At 49.4% G+C, this 26922-nt stretch overlaps 1 protein-coding gene across 13 annotated transcripts in view; it reads left to right on the top strand.

Annotated features, from left to right (window-relative positions):
* Positions 1–26922, top strand: part of LOC144931570 (janus kinase and microtubule-interacting protein 3-like) — a 264070-nt gene that overhangs the window by 82471 nt on the left and 154677 nt on the right. The window lies entirely within an intron of this gene.

Raw genomic sequence — 26922 nt, 5'->3', positions numbered from 1 at the left:
CAACATTTGTTCCCGAATCCACACAGCCCTTGGAAGATTCAGAATCCCATCAGCCGGTCCCGGCTCCTTTGGAGCTTCAGGCACGTCGACCGCCAACGCAACAGGCTGAGGGGGTTGCTGAATCGGCGCACATCTATGTGTCCCCGACGCGCACGCGCAAGGGGATCGCTGCGGCAACTTAGAAAGCGCATCCGCATTCGCGTGACGCACCCCCTTCCGATGGTAAATTTGGAAGGAAAATTCTTGCAGCGTGTCCAACCACCGCGCCAACTGGCCGGATGGTTGATCCATCTTAAGAGCATACTGCAAGGCCGCATGATCCGTGCGAACAATAAACGAACGACCGTAGAGATACGGTCGAAATTGGCGGAGAAAGAAAACAATAGCCAAAAGTTCCCTGCGTGTGACGCAGTAGCGAGTTTCTGCGGGAGACAAAACCCGGCTACCATACGCCACCACGCGTTCCACACCACCTTTTGATTGAGACAACACGGCCCCAATGCCCGTGTCACTCGCATCCGTATCCAGAATGAAGGGGTGATCGAAATCAGGATAATCTAATGTCGGTGCCGTAGCCAGTCGATCGCGCAGGCCCTGAAACGCCACCTCTTCCGGCGGTCCCCAAGCAAATTTCCTTCCTTTACCCGTAAGGAGGTGCAAGGGCCTCGCGATTGTCGCGAAATCCGGAACAAACCTCCGATAGTATGAGGCAAACCCCAAAAAGCGACGTACATCCCCCACCGTGGCCAGGGTTGGCCAGTCACGGACGCATGCTGTCTTGTCCGGATCCGTGGCCACCCCGTCCGCACTTACGATATGCCCCAAATAGCGCACGAACCGTTCCAGTAGGTTACATTTCTTAGGCTTAAATTTCAAATTTGCGGAACGCATCCTGGCGAACACCGCCTCCAACCGCAGTAAATGCTCATCAAATGTGCGGCTGAAGATGATAATATCATCTAAATATATCAGACATGTCTCCCACTGCAACCCCGTTTACACCAACTCCATCAACCTTTGAAATGTGGCAGGGGCAGCATTCAGCCCCATCGGAAGACAATTAAATTGGAATAACCCCTGCGGCGTACGGAAAGCAGTCTTCTCCCGCGAGGGCTCGTCAAGGGGAAGCTGTGAGAATCCCGAAGAGAGATCTAGCGTTGAAAAGAATTTCGCCCCCGACAAGGCATCGAGGGAGTCGTCCATACACGGCAGGGGGTACGCATCTGCCACAGACACTTTATTCAATTTTCGAAAGTCGACACAAAATCGCAATTTGCCATCCTTCTTTTTAACCAAAACAACAGGCGCACCCCATGGGCTGTTAGATGGAGATATTATGTCCGCAGCCAACATGTCATCCACTGCCCCTCGAACCTGATCTCGCTCCGCCGGACTCATCCGATGCGAGTTCAACCGAATAGGGGCAGCGTCCCCTGTGTCCATATGATGGTAAAGCAACGAGGTGCGTCCCAAGTCCAAATCGTCAGAGCTAAACACATCAGAATAACTCAATAATAATTTACGAAGCGCACAACGTTGTTCACCGGAAAGGGAAGAATTTTTTCCACACAATTCGGCGATCCAGCGATTATAAGCGGCACCAGGACCTGAAACACCACCAACCACGACCTGGCTGCCCAGATGATCTTGTGCCGTAAACGCCGTAGTGGCATGTGCCACAACCGTACCAGCCGGCACACACACATTTTCGGTACTTGCATTAAACACCTGCAGAAACGGCTGCTGGTCAGGCCGGACAATAGTTTGCGCCCCAACGAGCGCCGCTCCGCCCGTTATAGTGGCGGACGGCGACAACAAAATCCCAATTGCACCCTGACGACCAGGTACAGGCTTTCGATATCGCAAGGGGATAAGCATCTGTGAGCCAGGTGGAATATCAACAGATACCACGGACAGCGCCTGCACCTGAGCGACCGGAGCAGGTCGCCCCCAGGGCGACGGTAGAAATGTAATTTTTCGCCCACCCGGTAATTCAATGCAGTTTTGATTAATTCGAATTAGAATGGGCATCTTGGCCAGGAAGTCAGTTCCCAACAAGCAAGGAACCGCGAGGGACCTCGAAATTAACACAATTCCCGAGGCCGACACTCCCCCGATAGATATTGTAGCGTCCACCTGGCCCACAATGCCCATGCTACCCCCGTTGGCAGCGACGCAGGAATCGTAAACCGGACGCACGGCCTCAGGTGGGATGTTCAACAGATGGAAAATGACATCCGATATAATGGTCGCGGACGCCCCGGAATCCACTAACACACGTACGTCCACCCCTTGTATAGAACCAGGTACAGTGGACGAACCAGTAGCGGCCGCGACGACCCGCCGTGCCAATTTACGCCACTGCGTTACCGAGCGACGTAGCCCAGTCGATGGCCTCCCCCCGTTATTAACAACACCCGGATCGCACGACAACGGTGATGAGTGAGGTGTCAAGCCTTGCCGGGTGTCTGGTGCGCACTGATTTGCCTGTCCTGGAGGATCCTTCCATGGCACGTCCGCTGACGAGGCCTCCTGCTGGGGCGGACCCGGGACGCGGGCTCAGCAGTCCCTGGCGTAATGGCCTTTACGGCCGCAGAGGAAGCAGTCGATGTTGTTGCGCCGCGCCGCAGGCACCCCGTCCCGACGCTCCCGTGGCGGCGGCGCAGATCGCGGCCCCGGCGTACTGCGGGCCGACCACTGAGCAGAGGCGGCTGTCAGCTCCTGCGGGCCCCCCCCGTCAGGAACGTACACCGCCTTCTTGGGATCCCAACCCGCGGCACCTCCTTCGACGATGGGCCCCCCCGTCCACGCCGTGACTTGCTTCCAACGGCGCAGGTTGAACTGGGCATCAAGACATTTAGCGGCCGCCCGGGATGTGAGCTTTTCGTGGCCACACACCGGCATAGGAATCCCCAAATCCCGGGACAGCTCGAGCATCTTACCCAAGATGAGAGGTTCGAGCAGGTCAGGCTCCGTCTCCGGGTATGCAGCCATGGCCAACTCCAATACCGCACCCCTGTATGCCACCGGCGACTCCTCGGGTGCTCGCTGACGTTGAACAAACCGGCGATGAGCATCATCCGGTGGCTCATATGCATCTGCCATCTCGTTGAAAACTCCTCTCAATGTTTTCTTCTTCTCGGCCTTTATAGAGCGGAAGAATCTCACCGACTCGTCATCGAGAAGAGTCGGTAAAACCTCCAATGCCTCAGCGTCCGTCCACCTTGCTGAGCGTACCGCCGCCAGAAATCTGCAGGCGAAAGCACTCCAATCGCCCCCGATGGAGAATTCTTTAACAGTCGTGAGATGACGACTGCGACTCCTTGTTGCACCGTCCTCAGCCGATGACTCACCAGGCGGCATATTCAAAATGGCGTCGCATCGCAACGTGTTCAAGATGGCGGCCTCTCGCCGCGGAGAGCGCAAGATGGCGGCTTCCCGCCGTTCTTCTCCTGCCACGCCCAAGATGGCGTCTTCTTGCCGCGTGGCCAATGGCGCCGACAGCGGAGGCAAGGCAGCGACCTGCGGACCTCCATCGGCTCTCCCCAACGCCGTCCTCGGCGTGACGAGCTCGCACAATTGCGCGAGCACGATTTTCAGTGTCTCCAGCTGCGCCGCCATCTGCCTCCATCGCCAATCCGCGTCCTCTGGTGCAGACGGGTCCACCGACGCGGCGACATCTTGGACTCCCGGACCCGCACTTGTTCCCGCACGGATCTCCTCCTCCATCGCAGGCAGGTCGACCGCCGTGTGTGTGGCGATCTCGCCACTCCCCGACCTCCGCCCTGCGTGGCCTCACTCTAACTCTATCTCCCACACTCCCCCCGTCTCTTCCGGTATCTCTCCCTTAAGACCTCACCCCTCTCTCCCACGTGACCTAACTCCTCCCCCCCATGATGTCATATCCGCGAGGCCGTTTATGCCCGCATTACAAAACATTGACCAATGTGGTCACAACTTGAGCTTGAGACAAATCAAGTTCGTTTCAGTTATTCAGTTCACCATTATCACCGGTACCAGCAGGGTGCAAGAATATGGATGTGAGAGAGGAAATTGTGTGTTTGGGTAGTTTTTCAATCCTTATTCCCGCTGGGAGACGATCATAAATCACAGCTCTGCCGGATGAAGGCTTTCCCACATCGTGTTGGTCGTGGGATTTGTTAGATCGGTTGTGCAAATGGAGGACCCATGATTTAGATACCTCTCGCCACTGATTTTAGCCTGGGCCGGGAATTGACCCCAGGTCATCAGGTTCATAGCGCTGCGATGCTAACCACTGTGCCACCGCTCCACATGCCAAGATAGTAATTTCAGAATCCGTATTTGAATCCAATGAGCTATGCAGCTCTTGTTCACAGCTGTCCGGCACGTGGGGCGGGTCAGCAAGTTACAATGCACAACAGTGCCGTAGTTAAGTGCACAATACGTTCTAGATTTGAAGCTTTCGTGACTGCAAGGATTCATATTCTTAGGTTTTTTCGGTAAAGTCACGTAGGTAAAACATTAAAATTAATAAAAGTAAAATAGAATAAAATTTAACAAAAACTGAGTAATCATTGGAAAGATGTGATTAACCATGCAAAAAAGATTTAACTATACTTATTTGTCAATCATATTTGACAGACAACTATTACAGGTTTACCATGTTTAGTTGTTTTCTCCTTGTCACAGGTTGAGTCACAAACCGTACCTTTCCATAACAAAGGCTCACCCTCTTAAGCCTCACCTTACCATATGAATAAAAAGTGTGCTGTACTTGGCCCTTACCCCCCCCCCCTTCTCCAACCATTATATAAACGGAGTGGTAGCTCCTGCAATCTCTCATTTACTTGATACAGCTGTCGTGGCTGTGACGGTTCCACCTGAAGACGGAAGCTTGTGTTGCCTCCGAAACGTCGTGATTTTTATTTTATTCTATTTTACTTTTATTAATTTTAATGTTTTACCTATGTGACTTTACCGAAAAAACCTAAGAATATGCACAAGAGGTGGTTGTGAGAAGGGGGTCAAGAGCTGCGTTGCATTAGCAGGGTACGTTTGTTTATGGACTGAGCAAGCCAATGTACACGAGTAGAAGCCTCAAAGCCAGTGTTGAAATATGGGTGTTTGGGGCCGGAGTGGTGTCTGCCGTGATACGCAGGTCAAGATAGATAGATGGCCAGTCAGCAAAGCAACTCGAAACAAATATCCTGGAATACAGGTTCATGGGGAGGATACTATTAACGTTTGCAAGAGAAGATGGCAAGATGGTAGTGTAGAGGGAGTAAGCGAGTCCGTGCATTTCTTATCGCGCACTCTTATGAGCCCAATCCATCGTCAATGCGCACTAATCACAGCTAGTGAGCTCTTCGGAACAACGCCATTTTAAGTCTCTGGCGAAACTGCCTCGGGCTCAGGGATGGATCCCGAACGTGAGCTGGTAACTCATTTGTTGTCTTCGGGCTGGAGACCCCGAAACCACGCTGCCCGTATCGCACGAGGCTCACACGTGGGTTACAGAAGATCACCGTTGGCTCTGCTAATCAGTAGGAGGAGTGAGTGTGCTGTGGGTGTGGTATGGGGAGCGGTAGCGTATCGGTCAGCGCGCTGCGCTACGAACCCGGTGACACGAGTACGATTCCCGCTCATGGCCAACACCAGTGACGATTATCTGAACCGGTCCCCTAGATCGACTTAGCCTCAAATGAGTACCTGGTGTGTAGACATCGCCACTGGGGAGGCAAAGGCGGCCGGGGGTGGTGCTGGCCACCCACACCCTCGTGTGCTGTGCTGGCCTTCATAGGTGCTCGCACTTGCCACAACAGTTTGTTACAGGTTATCCGGGGGGTCTTTGTTTTTGTCTTTTTGTGGTACTGGCACGGGATGGAGAAGGGCATGTTATTGAGACGGGTAAACCCAGAGGTGCCCACTGCACTTCCGATTGGCACGGTTGGTTATGTACGGTGTGAAAGAAGTTGAACATACATACATCGACTGCAGCGCTGGCTGCGTTGTCGACTTTTGCAACGACTCCTGGGGCCTTGCAGAAGGAAGCAATGGCGAGACGCGGTGACCACGTCAACGGCATTGGGTGTGATGACCTGTTGACCTTGACTCAAACTAATGAACCATCAGCGTTCGTTTGCAAATCATGTGTCACGGGTAGGTTAAGGGTTTAATATAAAACTGCGTCATTAATGATAAGTTTAATGACTGACCATATACACAGTCGTATAATTTGTAATTTAAGATCTTTAATTGAAAAAAAAACATTAATGTAAACTGTTAGAGCCTTTGGTGGATTAAGAGGAGTTTTAAGTGCGTGGAATTTAAAATAATGTGAATTTTACTATATTTGCTTTTCAGTACACAGTATATATAAAATATGTTCTTCCTTTTGCAAAGAACAATTTTCGCAATTATCTCCATCTTCTCACTGCACAAACACAACGGAATGTAATACAACGGATCGGCACATGGCAAAATGCACCATTTAACGGTGATGACCATAGTTACAAACTCCTTGACCCTTACTTCAATCGTAAATGAGCGATCGTACAATTTTTTCACAGTTCACTTCACACCACAGCAGGCGACTTTTCCAGAGCTCAGACCAACATTTTGAACTGCGGGTGAAACCCATCGCTGAACACCATCGTTATGCCACAGTGAAGAACAGCTTGTGTGCTAATCAGCCGCAGTGCCAAACAGCCGAGGTGACAAACAGCTACGGTACCACCGCATCCACCTAGTCTACACAGTAACACACTCCTCGTAATTGTACGGATGTTCGCTAGGGCACCCCGGTGGTGGGATGTTGACTACCTCGCCTGGTAAACAGGATAGTCATGGGTTCGATCCCGACCCTGACGCCTGTATATTTGGAGTTTGCGTGTTCTTCCTGTGGTGTGCCTGGATTTTTCTCCGGGTCCTCCGGTTTTTCCCTCCACATTTAGAAACACGCATTTAGAATATTTGGCTGTTATTTCCACACGATAAGCCACTTCGTTGCGCTATCATTTGTGGCCAGGTCACTTCTGCAAAAGAGCTACATAGCTCAGTGGGCCTTACCTTGTAAAGAAAAAAATAGTTTAGTTAGTATTTTGATTTAAAGCTTTCGTGACTGCAGGGATTCATATTCTTGGTTCTTTCGGTAAAGTCACATAGAAGGGAAATACTAAAATAATATAAAACAAAACAATTCTCACGACGTTTCGACTGCAACAGAAGCAATCATCATCAGGTGTAAAATCCACAGCCAGAAAATTTGAAAAAAGGTTGCTGTGGATTTCACACCTGATGATGATTGCTTGTGTTGCAGTAGAAACGTCGTGAGAATTTTTCTTGTTTTATATATATATTATTTTATTCTTTCCCTTCTACGTGACTTTACCAAAAGAACCAAGAATATAGTTAAGTCAGTAGTTTAGTTTCAATTGTATTTCTTAGGATGGGATCTGCATGTCACGCGACGGCACTGTCGCCACGTTTGCGATGTATGTATACGATGCAATCAGTCGCCACGATCGCCTGTGCGCAACAATCAGGGTTGACGTGAGCTTGTATTTATTACTCGCACTCTCTTTGGTACCCATTAACAAACCAGACTCATTTAATAGCCGAACTTGGCAGATCTTCCCAAAGCGCATTAACCTTTGTCGATTAACTGGGTGGGTACGAGTGCCGTATTAAGGAGAAACGTGAGCACTTGGCTGTGTGTATGGGGCCTTTGTGTGTAGCGTGTGCTGCACTGCATTAATTAGACGCTTCGTTGGTGCTTACGTGAATTTGCGGCTCATTTGTGCAGACCGATTAAGATACGACGAGGATTACAGCAATCCCACGCGCAGTTGTGGAGGAATACTTATGAAGTATTGGAATGACGGCAGGAAACCACTTGACGGGTAGCACACTTTTTATTAAACCTTGACTTGTCACGATACAACGTGTGGTCACTATTCCTCTGACTACACACACTTCACTTGACACGTGTGGTCACTATTCCTCTGACTACACACACTTCACTTGATACGTGTAGTTACTATGCCTCTGACTACACACACTTCACTTGACACGTGTAGTTACTATGCCTCTGACTACACACACTTCACTTGACACGTGTAGTTACTATGGCTCACACTGCATTCCGCCCCGTAACGTTCGTGGAGTCTACAGGCCCACCCCAGCTTGGGCGTGGGCCACAACCTCTGAGTCCCAAGGGCGGCCCTCTCACGGACGCTCGGCCCCGGGTCCCAGGGTTCCGCCTCTGGGTCATACAGAGCCCCGGCCCCTACAGGACAGCGGGACTAGGTACCCCAGGGCCCTATCTCTTCCTCCTCCGTCTTCAGTCTTCGCTGGTCACTCGCTCCCCGTGCGCCTGTGCGCACCACTTTATATAGCCCCCACTCACGGGAGACGGAGCGTATGCGGACCTCGACGTGAGCATCCCCCTTAGTTGACCAATCCCCGCGCGCTTGCCCCAGGATCCCATCGCTGTCAACGCGCGTCACTCATACCCAACCAATCACTGCCTCATAACCCCCAACCCCGCGCTGACCCCTGATCCTTCACCGTCAGCGCGCGTCACCAACACACACAGCCAATCACTACGCGCTGGCACACGATCCCTACCCCAGCGCGTATCACCACTACATCACCCCCTCCCACATAGCTCGCAGCCGGCCCGGCTGCTAAACAACACAACACAATGTCAACACAACAAAAACCCCACCCCCCAGTGTGCCCCGTAACGCAACAACAACAACACAACGACACAACACCCGACAACAACCTATGTACAAACCGACAACCAACACAATAAAAGTCAACAACAACACACAACACCTAGACAACAAGCTATGTACAGCCCGACGAACAACACACTAAAAGCAAATCCCAGAAAATGAACGTGTCCAGTGTCTCTGTGACTATTGATCCCTCCCCCGTCCGCTCGCTCCTCCACCGGGGTGATAGAGCGGTCGAGCGGATGAGGAACGCAGTGACGAGGCGCTCCGGCCGCATCGGCTCCTCATTCGGTTGGTCATGAAAAGTAGCGCGACTTAGCGCGAGTCCGCCTGGCCGGTCCATCGTATGGGACGGGACGCTGACGACCGTCCGGTGGCTCCGGCAGCCCTGGACGGCGCGGATCGGGCCTGGAAGGACCGGCCGCGCCGCGAGGATCCGGCCGCCGGTGGTCGGCAGCTGTCAGTTCCGAGACACCTGGGAGCGGATCAGGCGGAGACATGTGAGGATTAGGCGGAGACATTTCCCCCCTTGGGTCATCGGTCACGTCACATGCTCGGCCCTCACGACACAAAGGGAGGCCATATGGAGGCGAGAACGGTTTCAGTCGGGAGGGGTGGACGTACCAACGGCGCTTTCCCCATTTTATTTGAACACACTGGGGGCGTGCAACCCGCACGACCTCCACGGGTCCCCGCCATGGCTTCAACAATTTAGGCAACGTAGCCAAAGGTGCCTGAGGGCAGTGCAGCCAGGCCCTATCGCCTGGTTTCCAGTCATGCACGTACTTACGAAGAAGGTGGCATTTGGCCGGTTTAAACTTTAATTTAGCCGATCGCATTCGCAAGAACACCCCTCTCAATTGCTGGAGGTGTTCCTCAAACGTTTTACTGAAAACAATGACATCGTCAAGGTAAATCAAGCAAGTATCCCATTGCAAGCCCGACAAAACCAATTCCATAAGGCGCTGAAACGTCGCGGGAGCGGAGTGAAGTCCCATGGGTAACCGGTTAAACTGGAATAGGCCCCCTGGAGTCCGAAATGCTGTCTTAGGTTTGGACTCGTCGTCGAGTGGCAGCTGCCAGAATCCCGATAATAAATCAAGAGTAGAAAAATATCGCGCACCAGACAATGCATCGAGGGACTCGTCCATTCTGGGGAGCGGATACGCGTCAGCCACGGAGATTTTATTCAGGCGACGGAAATCTACGCAAAATCGCAAGGACCCGTCTTGCTTTTTAACCAGCACAATAGGTGCTCCCCAAGGACTGGAAGAAGGCGAAATAATGTCGGCCGCCAGCATATCGTTGACGGCCGACTGAACGTGTTCCTTCTCAGCAGGACTCAGCCGGAAGGGATTTAGCCTGACCGGTGCCGCATCGCCTGTTTCAATATGGTGGCGCAACAGGTCCGTGCACCCAATGTCATATTTATGCTTACTGAACACATCAGAAAATTATATCAGCAACGCACGCAGCGCACCCAACTGTACCATTGACAAATCGTTCGAGTCCGCGCACAGCGAATCGACCCATTCAAGGTCCTCCCTCACTGGATTGTTCTGCGTCGGGCTTGGATCAACATGCGCAACCAGCCGCTCTTCCGCAGGGACCCGTGCCGCGTGAGCTAGCACAGTGCCCTGCTGAATAACGGCCGGCCGCGACCCAGCGTTTAAAACCATCACGAACGGGTCCTTGTCAACCCAAACCAAAGTGTGAGCCACCGACAAATCGAGACCTCCGACAGCCCTATTTGAAGGACCCAAAAGCATGCTCTGTTCCGAGGTCTCCCCCACCCATGGTTTCCTCAACCGGAGGGGAATTAACATCTGTGAACCCGGGGGCACGTGCACGGTCTGTGTCGCCAGCGCTTGTATTGTAGCGCACGCCGTCCGAATTTCGGTAGGGTTCATCAAAAATGAAATACGGCGACCCGATGGTAGTTCAATGCAACGCTGATCGATGAGAATTTTAATGGGCATTTTAGCCAAAAAATCTGTGCCCAACAGACAAGGAACCGCCAAGGAAGAAGAAACGAAAACGGGTCCCGACAATTTGATATCTCCAATGCAAATGGACGCCCTAATCTGACCGACAATGCCCAACGAGCCCCTATTAGCCGCGTAAAATGGCACGTCCACCGGGAGTAGAGGTCGACATTGGACGGGGAGAATGTTGTAAATGAGGTCCGATATAATAGTCGCCGACGCCCCCGTGTCCACTAACACCCTGACCTCGACCCCGTCAATGAATCCCGTAATGACCGATGATCCCGCCGACGCAGCCACTATCCTGTGCCCCAACTCCGACCATTTAATGTCCCCTCGGTCCCGCACGAACCCCCCTCGCCGAACCGAATCTCCGATCCCTAACCGGCTCTCCTCCGCCGCAACGCGACGGCCCATGTGTGTCGTGCATGTAGGCCGAGCATGTGAAGCGCCGCGACTTGCCGGGGTTAGTAGGGATGACTTGGGGCCTTGGTCGTCGTCCAGCCGAGGTCCCATGGCGCGCTGACGTGGAGCGCGGCAACCGGACGCCACGTGGCCCCGGAGGCCGCAATTGTAACACGTGATGAGGGTCGTCGGAGATCTCGGTTGCTCCAGCTTGCGGGCCGATCGCAGAGGCGAACGACCCCCCGACCTCCAGTCCCCCGGTCGTCCCGCGGTGAATGCCTCCTCTCGTGGGCTGACGACTTGGGGCTCGGTGACCACCGGGCCCGGAGCTGAGGCCATGGCAGCATTGCAGACGACCCCCTGTTTACGCTGGAGGACCTCGTGCGCCTGTATACTTGTTGCGACCCGCAAAGAAGAAATATCGACCTCGTCGGCCGTGTTGATGGGGACCCCCAGGTCCTGCGCCAACTTGAGCAGTTGCTCCAAGACCATCGCGTCCTGGCCCTTCTCGTCCATACGAGGGAACGCGGCGTCGGCGAGAGCCAACAACGCCGTGCGGTAGGCGAGCGCGGTCTCCGTGTCCGCCTTCCGCCGGGCGTAAAAGTGATGGCGACACGCCGAGGGAGGTCCGTAGACCTTGGCCATGAGACCCAGCGCAGCCTTAAGCGTGGAGCGGTCCGACCTCTGTGCGGACGTGAAGGCCGCGAGCGCGTTGTCGTCCAACATGGCAGGCAGTGCCCGCAGCGCCGTAGCGTCGGACCAGGCGGACATTTCCTGATGCGCCAGAAACCTGCGCTGGAATGCGCCCCAGTCCCCGCCTTCCGCCTTGAAGGCTGACAATGTGGGAAGGCGCTGTTGAAAGATGAAGTCGTCCTCTGCCTCGTGGTTCCTCTCCGCCGCACCGTCGGTGTGCGAGATGGCGGCCCCAATGGCGGGTGGCTGATGGCGGTCCGCAGCACGCGTTTACGACGTAAGCGGGCGCGCTTGGAGAACCGCCGCCACGTGGTGCTCGCCGTTCCCCCCAAAAGATGTCCGCGCAGTTGAAATGGCGGGAATCGCCCAGTCATTTTGGCGGGAATCTGCGGGGCGACCCTGTTGAATGTCCGCCAACGTCCCCGCTCCTCCCGATGTGCTGATTTCCACCAGGATGGACGCGGCGGCGAGCAGCAGCTCTGCCAGACGGGAGTGCGCCTCGCGGAGTACGGCATCGGTCCCCAGGCGCTCGTCCGGCGCCCTCGGCGGATCCTGCGGCGTCGGCATTTCTTTGTCCTCTCCCCCCGATGCCAGCTGGCCCGAGTCGTCAAGGTTATCCTCGCGGTCAATCCCGTGAGTCCGACGGGTCTTCCTTGTATCCATGCCTGGAAGACTGTTTCACTTCTGACGCCAGTTGAAGTATTGGAATGACGGCAGGAAACCACTTGACGGGTAGCACACTTTTTATTAAACCTTGACTTGTCACGATACAACGTGTGGTCACTATTCCTCTGACTACACACACTTCACTTGACACGTGTGGTCACTATTCCTCTGACTACACACACTTCACTTGACACGTGTAGTTACTATGCCTCTGACTACACACACTTCACTTGACACGTGTAGTTACTATGCCTCTGACTACACACACTTCACTTGACACGTGTAGTTACTATGCCTCTGACTACACACACTTCACTTGACACGTGTAGTTACTATGGCTCACACTGCATTCCGCCCCGTAACGTCCGTGGAGCCTACAGGCCCACCCCAGCTTGGGCGTGGGCCACAACCTCTGAGTCCCAAGGGCCGGCCCTCTCACGGACGCTAGGCCCCGAATCCCAGGGTTCCGCCTCTGGGTCACACAGAGCCCCGGCCCCTACAGGACAGCGGGACTAGGTACCCCAGGGCCCTATCTCTTCCTCCTCCGTCTTCAGTCTTCGCTGGTCACTCGCTCCCCGTGCGCCTGTGCGCACCACCTTATATAGCCCCCGCTCACGGGAGACGGAGCGTATGCGGACCTCGACGTGAGCATCCCCCTTAGTTGACCAATCCCTGCGCGCTTGCCCCAGGATCCCATCGCTGTCAGCGCGCGTCACTCATACCCAACCAATCACTGCCTCATAACCCCCGACCCCGCGCTGACCCCTGATCCTTCACCGTCAGCGCGCGTCACCAACACACACAGCCAATCACTACGCGCTGGCACACGATCCCTACCCCAGCGCGTATCACCACTACACTTACACAGCAACGAAGCATCCTTGAAGTTCAGGCCTTGGTCCATATTCCTACAATGGGCTTAGCGCTCTGTTACGCAGTACGTATGATGAACCTTACGCAAACCACGTATCATAACCATATAGGAAAGTATAATACAATCTGAGTAGTGATTACATAGGATTATGCTATTTGAATGTGCTTACTAATAAAGATGAATACAGTACCACGAATGGGGTTTCATGAATGATAATGTACAGTACAGTTATTGCACGATAATATATTGCAGTGAGTTCACTGAGTGGCATTGTGGTTGGAGTGGCTGGAGTGCTTTGCTTGTAACCTCAGGGTTCTGAGTTTTTTCTAAGTTCAAATCCCAATCGGTGTTCGGCTAAACCAGGGGTCGGCAACCTACGACTCTTTAAGGGCCGCTTCGTGAAGTTATATGTTAAGGATCTACCGTCTTGTATTCACCACAGTGCATTGCGGCTCTTTAAATATTGAGTTTTTTTTACCGAATTAGAAAAAAAAATGGCTCTTATTATTATTCTGCTTGTCGATCCACTGGACTAGACCATCATCGCTCTCTATCATCATCATAATCATCAGGCATGTTATATCCACTGCTGGATGAAAGCCTACCCAAGGTGGCACCATCTGTCAGTCTGGTGACACGACTGCTGCACGTGGACTGATCTCATCGCTCCATGTGCTGGTGCTCATGCTGTTGGGAAATGTTTTTTTTCTTGAGTAGTAAGTTAACATTGGTAACCCCGTGTAGAAGAAACTCCCAGCAAACATGCAACGTCGGCACGCGGTTGGAAACATTGCCACCACGTTCCACATTTACTGAGCTGACCCATCCCATGGAAACGTGGAATTTCCACCACTGGTTCAGGATTTTCCAAGAGATGAGTAACAACCCTTCGATTGCTTGACCAGGGGCGCACTTTAATGCTTAATCATTTTTATGGTAAAACAAAAAATTGCGCAAAGTGCATACATATTTGGCTTACTCTTCCGTGCTGGTCAGGCGTCTCGGTCAAGGTGGGAGTACTCACACTCGACCTGCCCAATTGACTGACTGGTCTGTGAATCCATTTATATTGCTGGGTGGGCATAGGTGGTGTGGATTTAAGAAACTTGCTCCACTCTTTCAAACGCCACACCGGGAGATCGAATCGAACCTTTGACATCTGTATTTGCAAGTCCAGTGTGCCAACTATTACATCCGTGCAGGATCCTCATTATTAACGTATTTCCATGAGATTATTGCATTGAACATACGTATACACGGGACTCCAAAATACATCCAATGCACTCTAGTGTTTCGTACCACTCCTTTTTGGCACAGTATTACAACTGGTGCATTGGTTAATTTTAATTATAACAATTACTTAAGAGACCAAAACTTGCCAATTACTTCAATGCAGAAAAGGAGGCTCGGCAATTAACAAGGATGGTTATTAAGCGGAAGCTTCCACTTTAGCATCGCAGGAAATGGAGTGTTGGTGTACGGTGCTTTTTCTGCAATATTTTGCTGTCTTTCTTGGATTTTCTGTTTGCACATAGTCACTTTAAGATGTTTTCTTGTTCATGTTTTTGTTTTCTGTTTGTTGCGGTTGCACCCGATTCAAGAGCCGATTGGCTCACAGGGCTATACCAAATAAATGAACTTGAACTTGAATGCCTTTGTGAAATGCCGCCCCGAAGCAATAAGATCACCTCTTATTGTCGTTATTGCACTTGTCGTTATTGTCATCGAGTTGATGGCCAGCAAGCTCCATCCTGTAAATGTAATAAGCAACATTAATGCTCGGATGTACAGTGCTTGTTTCTCTGTCCTCGCTGAGTGTGGGAACGGTTATTAAAACACCAATGCCTACTTCATTGAGGGCGATATTGGCACGTAAACAATATATAAGGAGTGAGGATCGGCGTGAATAACGGGCTCTTGTCAGTGCAGCGTGCGTGCAGAACGAGCCGGGCCTTGCTACACCTCGGAAGCGAAACAGAAATGAGCCTGGATAGTGTTTGAATGAGAGAAGACCACCTTTATATACGGGGGGGTGGGGGGGGCTACGTTGTCAGTTGAGGGCAGTGCAGCGAAATACATTGCTGTATAATGTACTACGCTCCAGCATCAATGCAGCCCATCTATCTGCACGAATCTGCGTACAGTACGTCGTGACCTTCATAGCGTCACATGCTTTGGCAATATGGGCATGGGATGAGGCACACGACTTACACCGGATTTAATTCGACTAGAAGCCACACGAATTTCCCAGTCACGTCTATTGGTTTTGAAGCGAACACCTCGTTTTTCAAGTCTCTTTGAGGAGACTTTCAGGCGACTGCTTTTGAACACGTGACCATATTATCAAAGTGTTTCTGGACGTGCACTGCCGGTCTGTGCATTATAATTTCTGTCTGCGTGTCCACGTGTTCTGAGATTGTATGCAATCGCTGGAGAGTCGATCTAACTTTGCACAAATTGGCACAGGATCGAGGAACAGAGCAAACTATATTTTGGAACGGACCCAGAGTAGTGTCGCTTAATTAGAGTAACGCAAGGGTTACGTAATTCTCTAACGCATGGATGTTAGCGTCTGGCAATTTGTGTAATGTAAGTGGCACAATACCCGCCAGCATACACATTGTCCATCTGTCAGTGTCTTCAATTGCTTTCGTCTCAAGCACAATGCCACGGGAGTTATGTAACATTAGAGAGATTAGTAACGCATGAAGTCAATTGCATAAGTGAAATTCAAACGATTACACTTCTTTGGTTTGGACTTCGAGTTGTATTTCTCTCAGACATGTCCTAAAATCTATGACATTATTGCATAACAATGATATCGATGTAACCAGCTGATAACAAATTGTTAAAAAGACTAACATTGGTAATACATAAGGAATGCAGCAATGTCTTGCTAATCTGGACTGATGACACCACATTGATAATGTATGCTGCTGTGTAATAACAAACTCAGGCTGCAGGGCATCATGGGATAGACCCACAATCCCGTGCAGCCTCCCATTGACTGGATAATCGCAGCTTGTCGCCGAGGTTTTTGGTGCCGACTCCCGTGACAACATAGGTCGAACGGAGATGGAAATAAAAAAAAGATAGTCCTTAAATTTGTGTCCTTAAAAAAATAGAATTGCCGTATCTGGCTATAGTTATTTTTGTCATAAGGGATGTACCCAGTGCCATTTTTCTCTCTCAATATACGTGTGGTTTGCTGCAGTTGCTGTGCATCAGTTAACTTCAGTTAAAGCAAAGGCAGAGAACCTCATCGAGAAATTACGCCACGAGCGTTTCTGTTCACTTTTAAAATCGAAAGTGCTCAGATAGGAGTTTTTTACGATTTCAATTTAGTAGATATACCAGTATATGCAAGAATACGAAAGGCCATTGAGATACCACAGCCTTCTTGTAAGAGAGACCCGGGAAATAAATAATTCCTTTGACAGCATTGAAATATGCATACATTTACTTGTAGCACACCCGTCGCCCTTCTTGACATTGAGTATGTTCTGTAACTCGAGATTGAGCCTACACACGTTATTTTGTATACACGTGTAGTAACTAACTTGGAGACGTAACTTAATGGAGGCAATTCTTTAATTAAACCCGAGCACACAGTTACTCACTCTCTGCTGTTACACAACGCTCTGTCTCTCAGATAAACGCAACTCTACACTGGTTGCTAACCTACAACACAACGCTAGCCGTCTGACACTGACGGTGCTGAACTAAGACAGCCAACTACGTCTAGCAGCGCAATTATCAAGTGACGACGACAGCGACGAAGGCGACGATCTTCAACAGCGACGACGATGACGAGGGGATCCCACTTCCAAACGACAGCCCCGATCTCCCGCTCGGGGTCCCCTTTTATCCTGTTAGCGTGGCCTCGCTTCGCCCTGGCCACGCCCCCCTTCTAGAACCTACTAGCGGGCTCTCGACATGTCCCCTCCGTAACCTTTCCCCTGGATCCCTCTCGGGTCTGTCACGTGGTCTGCTGTCAGTCAGGGCTGCTTCACTCTGCAGATCCCCTTCCTTGACAGCAGCCAGCGCTATGCTACGTAGTGGCCAATTTTATGTCACTACAATTGTATTTACTAGCCTTTTGCAAGCGAAAAGCAGACTGCGACGTGATATTCATTGCATCCATTCCTGTGCAATTTGCAAGGCCGCGGTGACACAGACCTATTTCATTTTAAGGATATCATCATGACGTCCTTTTTACTTTGATGTCTCAATAGCGTTACGGAGATCGCGTGACGTGAGGGTTCTGCCTTTGTAGTGAGGGTTGTAAGTTGACGCCGAGGAGGGGGGAGGAGGCGCCTCGCCCCCCATGTGGAGTAACGTCACCTGCTCATGATTATTAATGGAGGAGGGAAGTCGATTTGGAGGACGTCATCTGTCCATGATTATTAATAAGGGGGGCTTGTTCGATGTGGAGTGACGTCACCTGCTCATGATTATTAATGAGAGGGGGGTTCTTCATGTTGAGTGGCGTCACCCGCTCATGATTATTAATGATGAGGGGTGGGGGGGTGTCCATTTGGAGGACGTCACCTGCTCATGAATATTAATGAGGGGGGGATGTGAAGAGACATTCCTGGGTGATTATAGGAGGTATCACTGTGTGTCAGTGAAAAGCTGATGATTGCAATCTTTACGATTCATTATCAGGTTCAATTCCAGGCGATTCACACGTTGTTGGGCAAATTAAATCTGAAATTTGCATGAACCTCCCTGGGTTAATACACCCCACAATACACTATGTGAGCAGTAAGTGGACAAATCTTGCCATATGTGGTATTGGCCCCACTAGCCCCTTGTGTGCTGTACTGGCCTAAGTGGTGGTCCCGAACAGCAGCAGTGTATCCAGCCTAGGAGGTGATCTTTGTCTTCGTTTCAAGGGGTACCAGATGCTAGATTTACCCAGTGGCAGTGCACAGATTACCTCTATTGGCTGAGTGGAAAATAACCAAGTGACGTATTAAAATATCAATCAACTGCCCTAGAATGGCATCATCAAATGCAAACATTTTCAGCATTCATCCACGTCGATTTGAATCCCTCAAACTCTCTTTTGACTCTTTCGGAAGGTCTGCGATATAATTAATACCCAATGGCTACACAGGACATTTGAAGTGGTCAGGTGGCTGGCACTACTGGGATCTTTGGTGTGGATCTGAGCAGCAGCCGCATGTGACCAAACCAGACGAGTGAACAACGATTTCCAAAACAAAACCTGGTACAATCTTGATTTGAAGCTTTCGTGACTGCAGGAATCTTTCGGTAAAGTCACGTAGGTATAAAATAAAATAAATCACGACGTTTCGGGCGCAACACAAGCGTCCATCAGGTGGGAAAGCTTGTGTTGCGCCCGAAACGTCGTGATTTATTTTATTATATACCTACGTGACTTTACCGAAAGAACCAAAGAGTATGACAACCTGGTACATTTTAGCGCGATTTTTTCCCCATGGGATTTTGTCTTAATTTGGCTACATTTCAGCTCCGGTAAATAAATATATATTCGTTTAACTGCAATTCGATACACATTCCTCTGTTTATGGTTGCATGGGGAATTTCACCCAATTGTATGTGGATGAAATAGATCACCTGTAGTTTGGTGACCTCACTCCATTCACGTATGTATGTTGAACTTCTTTCGCACCGTACGTAGCCAATTGTGCTCATCGAATGTGTGAATAATTCAGTGTGTTGTACTCTCCTCCAACACACTGGCTGTGTACCGTTCCGCGAGAGTTCCAAATGGATGTTTCATCTCCTGACATGAAGCCGATGGTGCAATTGTACCATCAGAAAGAGACAAAACATCGGTAAAAAAAAACCCTTAGGTGGGTAATAAATACAACAAGGAACGCAGCACTGTCTTGCTAATCTCAACTGATGACATCGCATTGAAAATGTACGCTGCTGTGTAATAACAGATTCAGGCAGCAGGGCATCATGGGTAAAGACCCACAATCCTGTGCAGCTTCCCATTGACTGGACAATCGCAGCTTGTCGCTGAGGCTCTTGGTGCACTATATGGCACTCCTGTGTGGTCCCATGCAGCGCATGCTGTTGAATTCCAGCGACACAGACGCTTGTTAACACTGGGCGGGGGGGGGGGGAGACGTTTCAGTGGCACTCGCTGTCAAGAAGTTGCGGGGTCAAAGAGGTTTTTGTTCTGCATGGGCAAAAGATGCCCCCAGGGCTCGTCGAGAAACTGCAGCAGAAGACTTTGACGTATATGGTGCATGCCTTGCACTCGAGTATTCATGGAACGTGGTCTTCTACCGTTCGTTTGCCCATCCAGAGGGTTCTTGTTTAGCATCAACAGGTGGGCATTGTAAATGTCAGCTCTGAGTCAGCGGCGAGATGTTAACTCCCTCGCCTGGTATGCAGGAGGTCGTGGGTCCAATCCCAACCCCGACTATGCCTGTATATTTGAAGTTGCATGTTCTCCCTGTGGTCGCATTGATTTTTCTACGGATCGTCTGGTTTTCCCCCTCCACATTTAGCGACACGCGTTTAGAGTATTTGGCTGCTCTACGTTTCCACGCGATAAGCCACTTCGTTGAGCTATCATTTGTGATGACCAGGTCACTTCTGAAAAGAGAAGCTCTATATAACTCATTGGACCTTACCTGGTGAAATAAATAAAATAAACGTTTAGTTATAGTTTAATGTCTGCAGTTGCTTTTGAAATTTTTGTGAAGAATTACAAAAGAGCGCATGATCTTGTCTTTGCTAAGTGGATGTTGAAAATAGTACGCTTTTTGGCATCATTTCCAAAAAGTGACCATTCCCTGTGGAGTAGCCGCTGTCTCAAACTCGAATTTTATGCCCAAATTGTTAAAAAGATTACGAAGTCATATAAACTGAAGCGTAAATCACAAGTGGTAGCAAGATGTAGGCCACATTGTGAAACCTATTTGAAGGATAACAGATCCGCTAGCCTCTAGCGCGTGTGTATAAATTATTCACGGAGATCCTTGGGACCCAAATAATGGTCTTATTACACGCCTACCAATTATTCTGTGAGCAAGCTGGTTTTTTTTTTACTGTGCTAACCTGGGCTTCACAAAAAACATTATCAAAATAATCTTTGGAATAGATGGAACAGATGGATGGGGGCGCTCATATTACAAAAAAGAAAGTAACACAATACAAATCGGAAGAGGAGTCAAGCTAGGAGACCGTTCATCCATTCGTGAGAGGAGTGAAGTGGTACACGTCTCGCGGATATTTACATGGGGTGGGGGGGGGAGCGAGATTTCCACGCTTAGTGCGACGCTATTTCGGTAGCGTCCCAATCTTTTTCCACACCAACAAGAAGGTGCACAAGTCAGGTCCCACACTGCAGGATTTTAGCTGCAATGGAGACAGAATCGGGGCAGCGGAGCGAGTGGTGACTCAGTCTTGGCAGAGCGCTGCAGAATCACCCCCGTCCCCCCGTGTAAGGCATTTCTGGCTGAGGCGTGTGAAGTGCGTAACGGATCTCGCGTGTAAAGTCATCCCTGCGAGCTGTAAATCCCACACACAACACACATACACACGCAAAAAAAAACACGGGGGGCTCGCTTTGTGCTCAACAAACCCCCGAGCGTCTGGGAGTCGCAGCCGGGCGCATCTATCAAGGAGTCAGTGGCCGTGCTTAGCTCGGAGCTGCCGCTAAACGCGCTCTTACACTGCACCGTGCGTTGCTCCCGCGGGGAGGCCGTCTGCCAGGCTAAAGTCACAGGCATTATTGTTTATGCGTGCCACGTTCACACGTTCACGCGAGCACCACTGCTCGCGAACAGTGGCTGCAAACGGCAGCCGGTGACGTTATCGTTGGGATCCGATGCTGCGCTCGCAATCGCGCGGCACGTGCGCTCTGCACGACTGCAAGCCGACGATAACAATTGAACGTGCCTTCTTGTCAAAAGGCCGCTGCTGTATGAAGGCCCACCCATGTTGCGTCAGTCACGGAGCTCGTTTGACCGTGCGTCACCGTGTTGGGCAGCCAGGGTTGACGAAGGGGAGCGGCACCCGATGACCAGTTCAGATATCGCCTGCTACTGATGTTAGCCGTGTCCAGGAATCGAACTCAGGTCTTCGGTTTTCACAGGGAAGTGCACCGACAACCATTGTACCATTACAATCACGAGTTTGTTGTTCTGTAGCTGTCTTTATAAGTAATTTTGAGCCTGAAAAGAGTTGGATGCAGGGGCATAACAGGTTCAAGGTCAGAGGAGGTTTTGAAATAAAAATATAAACTGCCCGTCGTTTATCGCTGGGACATTTAGAGATTTGGGTATTGCTTTTCACACTTTCTTAATACCGCCGGATAATGACGTAATTCAAACTTTTGGGTCAGGTTAGTGGGGCTTTGGCAGCACGTATCGCGAGGAGGGACGATGGCCCACGGTTACCAATGATGACGGAGTGGCAGCCAAGGAATGTAACAGCTCCTGAGAGCACACCCACCAGAGGAGATGGAGCAACTCAATCAGCGTGTGTGCACGTACTGATCGGATCAGAACATCGCAAGGTAATGGGATAAGGTGGCCGCTCAGGGAGTCCTTCCTCCAGCACTCGATTGACCCGCGGCTGGTAACGGTGATATTCCTGCATATTAATCGGTCTTCACTATTGTGTTGTCTGTAAGAATTGAGGTGCAGTGTAACATAATGGAAGTTCACGTCAAAGTCGAACAGCCATTTGGAGGGTCTCGTATTCATGGGTAACCCGTGGTGTAACTTCCACATTACAATGATTTAACGGCCGCTGTTCATTTTAATTTCTAGGCACTCATTTTGATGAACCCTCGAGGGGTCGTGGGCTGAGTCGATGGCCAACCAGGATTTGAACTCACGTTTTATGAGATTGGGTGCTCTACCTGAACATATTGATGAAAAAGGAGGAATAAATGATAAGAAATAGAAGGAATGAATGCTGCCATGGTGTAATGTTTAGCACTATGGATTTGCAATCCACCGGTTTAATTACTCGTTTCGGTCACTTATCCAGGAAAGTAATGCTGAGTCGTAGGACTTTTTTTTTTATCCCGGAGGGTCTTGCGTTGCGTTTTTATTCCAAGAAGTTTTTTTGCAAATTAATGGTGAGCGTTTATACACCTGGGAGAAAACCGGAGCACCCAGAGAAGGCGTGCAAAGGGGCAACACTCGATCCCCCGTACACATGGAAACAAGATGACTATTAGTCCACTTGCTGTACTGCCTTCTCCTGGCGAGCCCAGGGTATGGCACCTGCTCGACACCCGCGGGAAGGGAGTTTCATAACATCTGCGCGGCGATTCACCAACCCTCACTGCCCTCCACAGCGCTGGTTTAGAGGCTGCCATGTGCCTAGCCACCATCGGTCTCCCGAAACAGGTGCACACACCAAAGTCGATCGGCGAAGAGGAGGCCAAATACCCCTTTTGAGAGGCTCTGTAAATCTTCCCCGAGTAGAGGCCCCTCCGTCAGCAGTGGCGTGAGCGAGCAAATGGAGGGGGGGGGGGCCCGCACCTCTATGTTTTAACGATAAATATTTTGCAAAAAATATTTATCGTCATCTATAGTTGTCACTGCTTTGTTGTTTCCCTTTGTGCATTGGATCTCCACTTCCGCTCCAGTTTGTTTGCACTTTTACACGCGAAGTACTGTAAAGCTAATGCATAATTCTGCAGTGCAAGCATATGATAGTGTCGTACATAAGTGAGCACGGAATCCATTTGGCAGCTGTAAAGTAAATAGACTGCAACGGCAGAGTGCCATATGAAATATTGAAGGAAATAAATCAGTAAGAAATAAATAACCGTTATAAACGGTTTAATTCTTCTCCTTTTCCATTTATTTGAAAAGCATTTTTCTTCAAACATTTTGTATAAACCTGGTATTACACGCGGGTGGTGTAATGGCAACAGACATTAGAATGCAGTAGCTTCGCTGTCATCATGATGATGTAAAGATATTGCAACCTTTATAGCCATCACCAAGCGTGCTGTAGTTAGGAATGGATCTCGTGTCAGGTATAGACCTATCGTCGGGTAGAACATCCGGTCGATATTTATTGTCGAGTACAGATCGAGCATCAGATATAGATCTCACGTCATATGTATAGGTCTTGCGTCAGATACACATTACATTACAATTTACCACCTTCATTAATTCTAAGACTGGACGAAAGCCTCCCAATGATTTGTCGGTCATGGGGGTTATTTGACCATACTTCACCACGCTGGATAACGGATGTTGGTGAAGGTGGCATCCAGGACCGGTTTAGACATGACCTGCCGCTGATGTTATAGCTGCAGCCCGGAATGAAACTTAGGTTTACAGGGTTCAAAGTGTAGTGCGCTAACCACTGTGCCACTTCTCCCTGGCAAATAAATATGGGTGGCAATGAATGTAAGTATATTATTAGGCACACAATTATCGTAGTGCACTATTGTCTGAAACGTGTGCCTTTTGTAAAATAGATTACCGAGGAATCTCAATTGGCCCTTGCTTTAAAGTTTTAAAACCACATCACTACCTTGAATTTAATTGGGAGGATACTTCAAGAGTTGTCCTTTAAAAGTTGGTGTGAAAATAATTTTCATTGATTCCTGTGGGCGGCACTTTTGCGGAGGTGAATGGAGACATCTGCCTGCATTGAATCATTTGGGGCACGACTCGCCACAAACGATGAGAATGACCCTCTTCTGCCGGCTATCCCCATGCTTATCCTGGTCTCTACACACACTTGCCTGAACACAACACGGCGTGTAAATGCCCTTCATAGCGTGAGCAGTGTTCAAACCGTGCAATGTAAGGATGGAGGTTAATGTTCAATTTCAGGATGCAGGTTTTTGACTTAGCATTTTACTGGTCGAATTGACTTTGCACGTGACTGCAACCGTGACCCTTCTCTATCCTTAATCCCACGAAAGCAAGCCTACTCTAGACAGTTCAACAGAGGTCAACTCGTATGTATGTTGAAATTCTTTCGCATCATACGTAGCCAACCGTGCTAATAGGAGGTGTGGGGAAAGGACAACAATTTAACCACAAAAAAGCAGTTCAAAAGAAATTAGTGTTCAAACTAGTTGTTTCAAAAGTGCATAGCTCCAGTGGCTTCCTAATATCGGAAGGAAAAGCATTCCAGACTGCCGCAAAAGCGCATCTGGAAACGCGCAATGTAGTGCCCGTCTTTGTTCGACGGCTAGCCAAATGCTGCTGCGTGAACGGCTGGAGTTCGCGTGATGGTTTATGCCCCCTGATGAGGATCAGCGAGGTATTGTGTGATTCATTTGTGCCGGGAGATGGAATAAATAACTCTTGGCCAACTGGATAGCAAGGCCCGGTAAGTTACGCTGTTACACTGCAGGTGGACACACGCCACCATGTTTGTTCCTTTTGGAATTTCTATACGTGCAGAAAACCAGTAACAGTTTCCACCCCCACCCCCCAAATTGGTTACTGGTAATACTATAAAAACAAATTTTATTTTATTTTACCAGGTAAGGCCCATTGAGCTACATAGCTCTTTTTCAGAAGCGACCTGGCCACAAATGATAGCTCAACGAAGTTGCTTATCATGTGGAAATTTATACGAGCCAAAGACTCTAAACGTGTGTTTCTAAATGTGAAGAGAAAAACCGGAGGACCAAGAGAAAAAAATCTACGCAACCACAGGGAGAACATTTAAACTCCAAATATACAGGCGTGATGGTCGAGATCGAACCCACGACCTCCTGAATACCAGGTGAGGGAGTTAACACCTCGCCACCGTTACACCCCCTGTTAAAAAAACGAATGTAACAACTCTGCAATTGATGCCAGTATTTTTCGATTGAAAGCTTTCGTGCCTGCAGGGATTCATATAATCGTGGTGAGAATTTTATTGTTTTATTTTTATTATTTTATTATTTCCCTTCTACGTGACTTTACCGAAATAACCAAGAATAAGATGCCAGTATGGCACATGCGGAGAATGCCACCTCTCTAGGCGAGATTCCATTTTCATATTTACTCACTCAAAGCTTTTCGATTGCCTTCTACGCCTGCCTCTGTTCGAATTAAACTTTAACAAAAGACACTATCGCTCATTACAATGTAGACCGTTAATGTGTGGTGTGGTAACTCACTCCCCGTTTTCTCTCCAAAGAGGGGCCAATTAAATTCGCCCATGGCTCCCGTAGGCTCCACGTGTACAATTAATGCAGGCCATGTTAATTGCTTTTCCACCAACCAGCCAGGAAAATTAATTGTAGTCCTTTTAATGAGCGTCTAGATCGGTTGGAGAACACAATCACTTCTCAAGTGCCGAGAAGGAGAGTTTGCAGGTCAAACAGCTAACTGGCACTGGAATGAGCAGCAACGGTGCTGAAAACATTTTAGCTGCATCGTAGATGTCACGGTAATCGTTGTAACGTGCACATTAGTACTCCATTGGTGGGGCAGGTGAGGGAGGTCAAGTGATGGACCATTGCAGAGCAGGTCAATTCACTGGTGTCTGAATTTGCAACAATCTCTTTTTAATCGTTATAGCAATAGGTGTCGAAAATGTTAATTCTGTTTACACCGTGACATGCCTTTATTAGCACTGTTTACTGCACGTATCACAGAGGAGGCTCATAACTATAATTACATTCTTTCCACAATTATTTCCTGCTAACTGAACATATATTAATTGTATTATTATTACTATTCATGGGCGTTTTGTGAATGGGCTTTCTGTGAAGAGTCCAGGTGTAAAATGGGGGCTCATGGTCACGTTGGAGCACTGAGACCCCCTTCGTGTGAATGTGAGTGGCCGTCTGTGTGTGATCAAGCAAGGATGTCGGGTGCTGCATATATAATGGCTTCAGCCTGGTCACCAATGGCTATCAAAAAATAATTGGAAATATAATTTGCAACCCAACTCGGCATACTCCTAGGTATTTTCGGTAAAGTCACGTAGGTAAAAAAAATGGATCAAAAAATATTTTTTTTTAAAAATCATAAATTAAAATAAATAAATTAAATCACGACGTTTCGGAGGCAACACAAGTCTCCGTCTTCAGGTGGGACAGTCACAGCCAAAGTTATTTATTTTATTATTATATTTTTTACCTACGTGACTTTACCGAAAAAACCTAAGAGTATGAATCCTTGCAGTCACGAAAGCTTCAAATCTAGAACCAACTTGGCATACCTTGCAAAGGACAATACTGGACGATTTCTCCAGTATTCCTATCATCCACGGAGCATGTGGATCCACGATAACTATTATCCGTGACCCTATTATTCCTATTATCCTTGATTATCCCTCCCCCCCTCCCTACAAATAAATGAGGTAAAATTGCAGATAGCCCCGTGTCATTGGAGCCACCGCGTATAAGAGGAGAGTCTTCTTGCATTTCGAGATGTGTCATATCAGATTGTTGACATGCGGAAAGCCACGTTCACCAGCGTTGTGCCATCGAGCGGAGGTTTTCGCGATTTGCTTCCCCTTTGCAATTCAATCGGTGTCGGGGTTTCAGATCGCAGCTCGATTCAAGAATTATGTGTTTTTTTCCCCTTTTTACAGCGAGGTTAATGTAGTGGCCTGTAGTTGCAGCAGGGTCGCG

Source organism: Lampetra fluviatilis, chromosome 4 (assembly GCF_964198595.1).
Source record: "Lampetra fluviatilis chromosome 4, kcLamFluv1.1, whole genome shotgun sequence".
NCBI lineage: Eukaryota > Metazoa > Chordata > Hyperoartia > Petromyzontiformes > Petromyzontidae > Lampetra > Lampetra fluviatilis.
The sequence above is the reverse complement of the archived record's forward strand: the minus strand, read 5'-3'. Positions and strand labels throughout refer to the sequence as shown.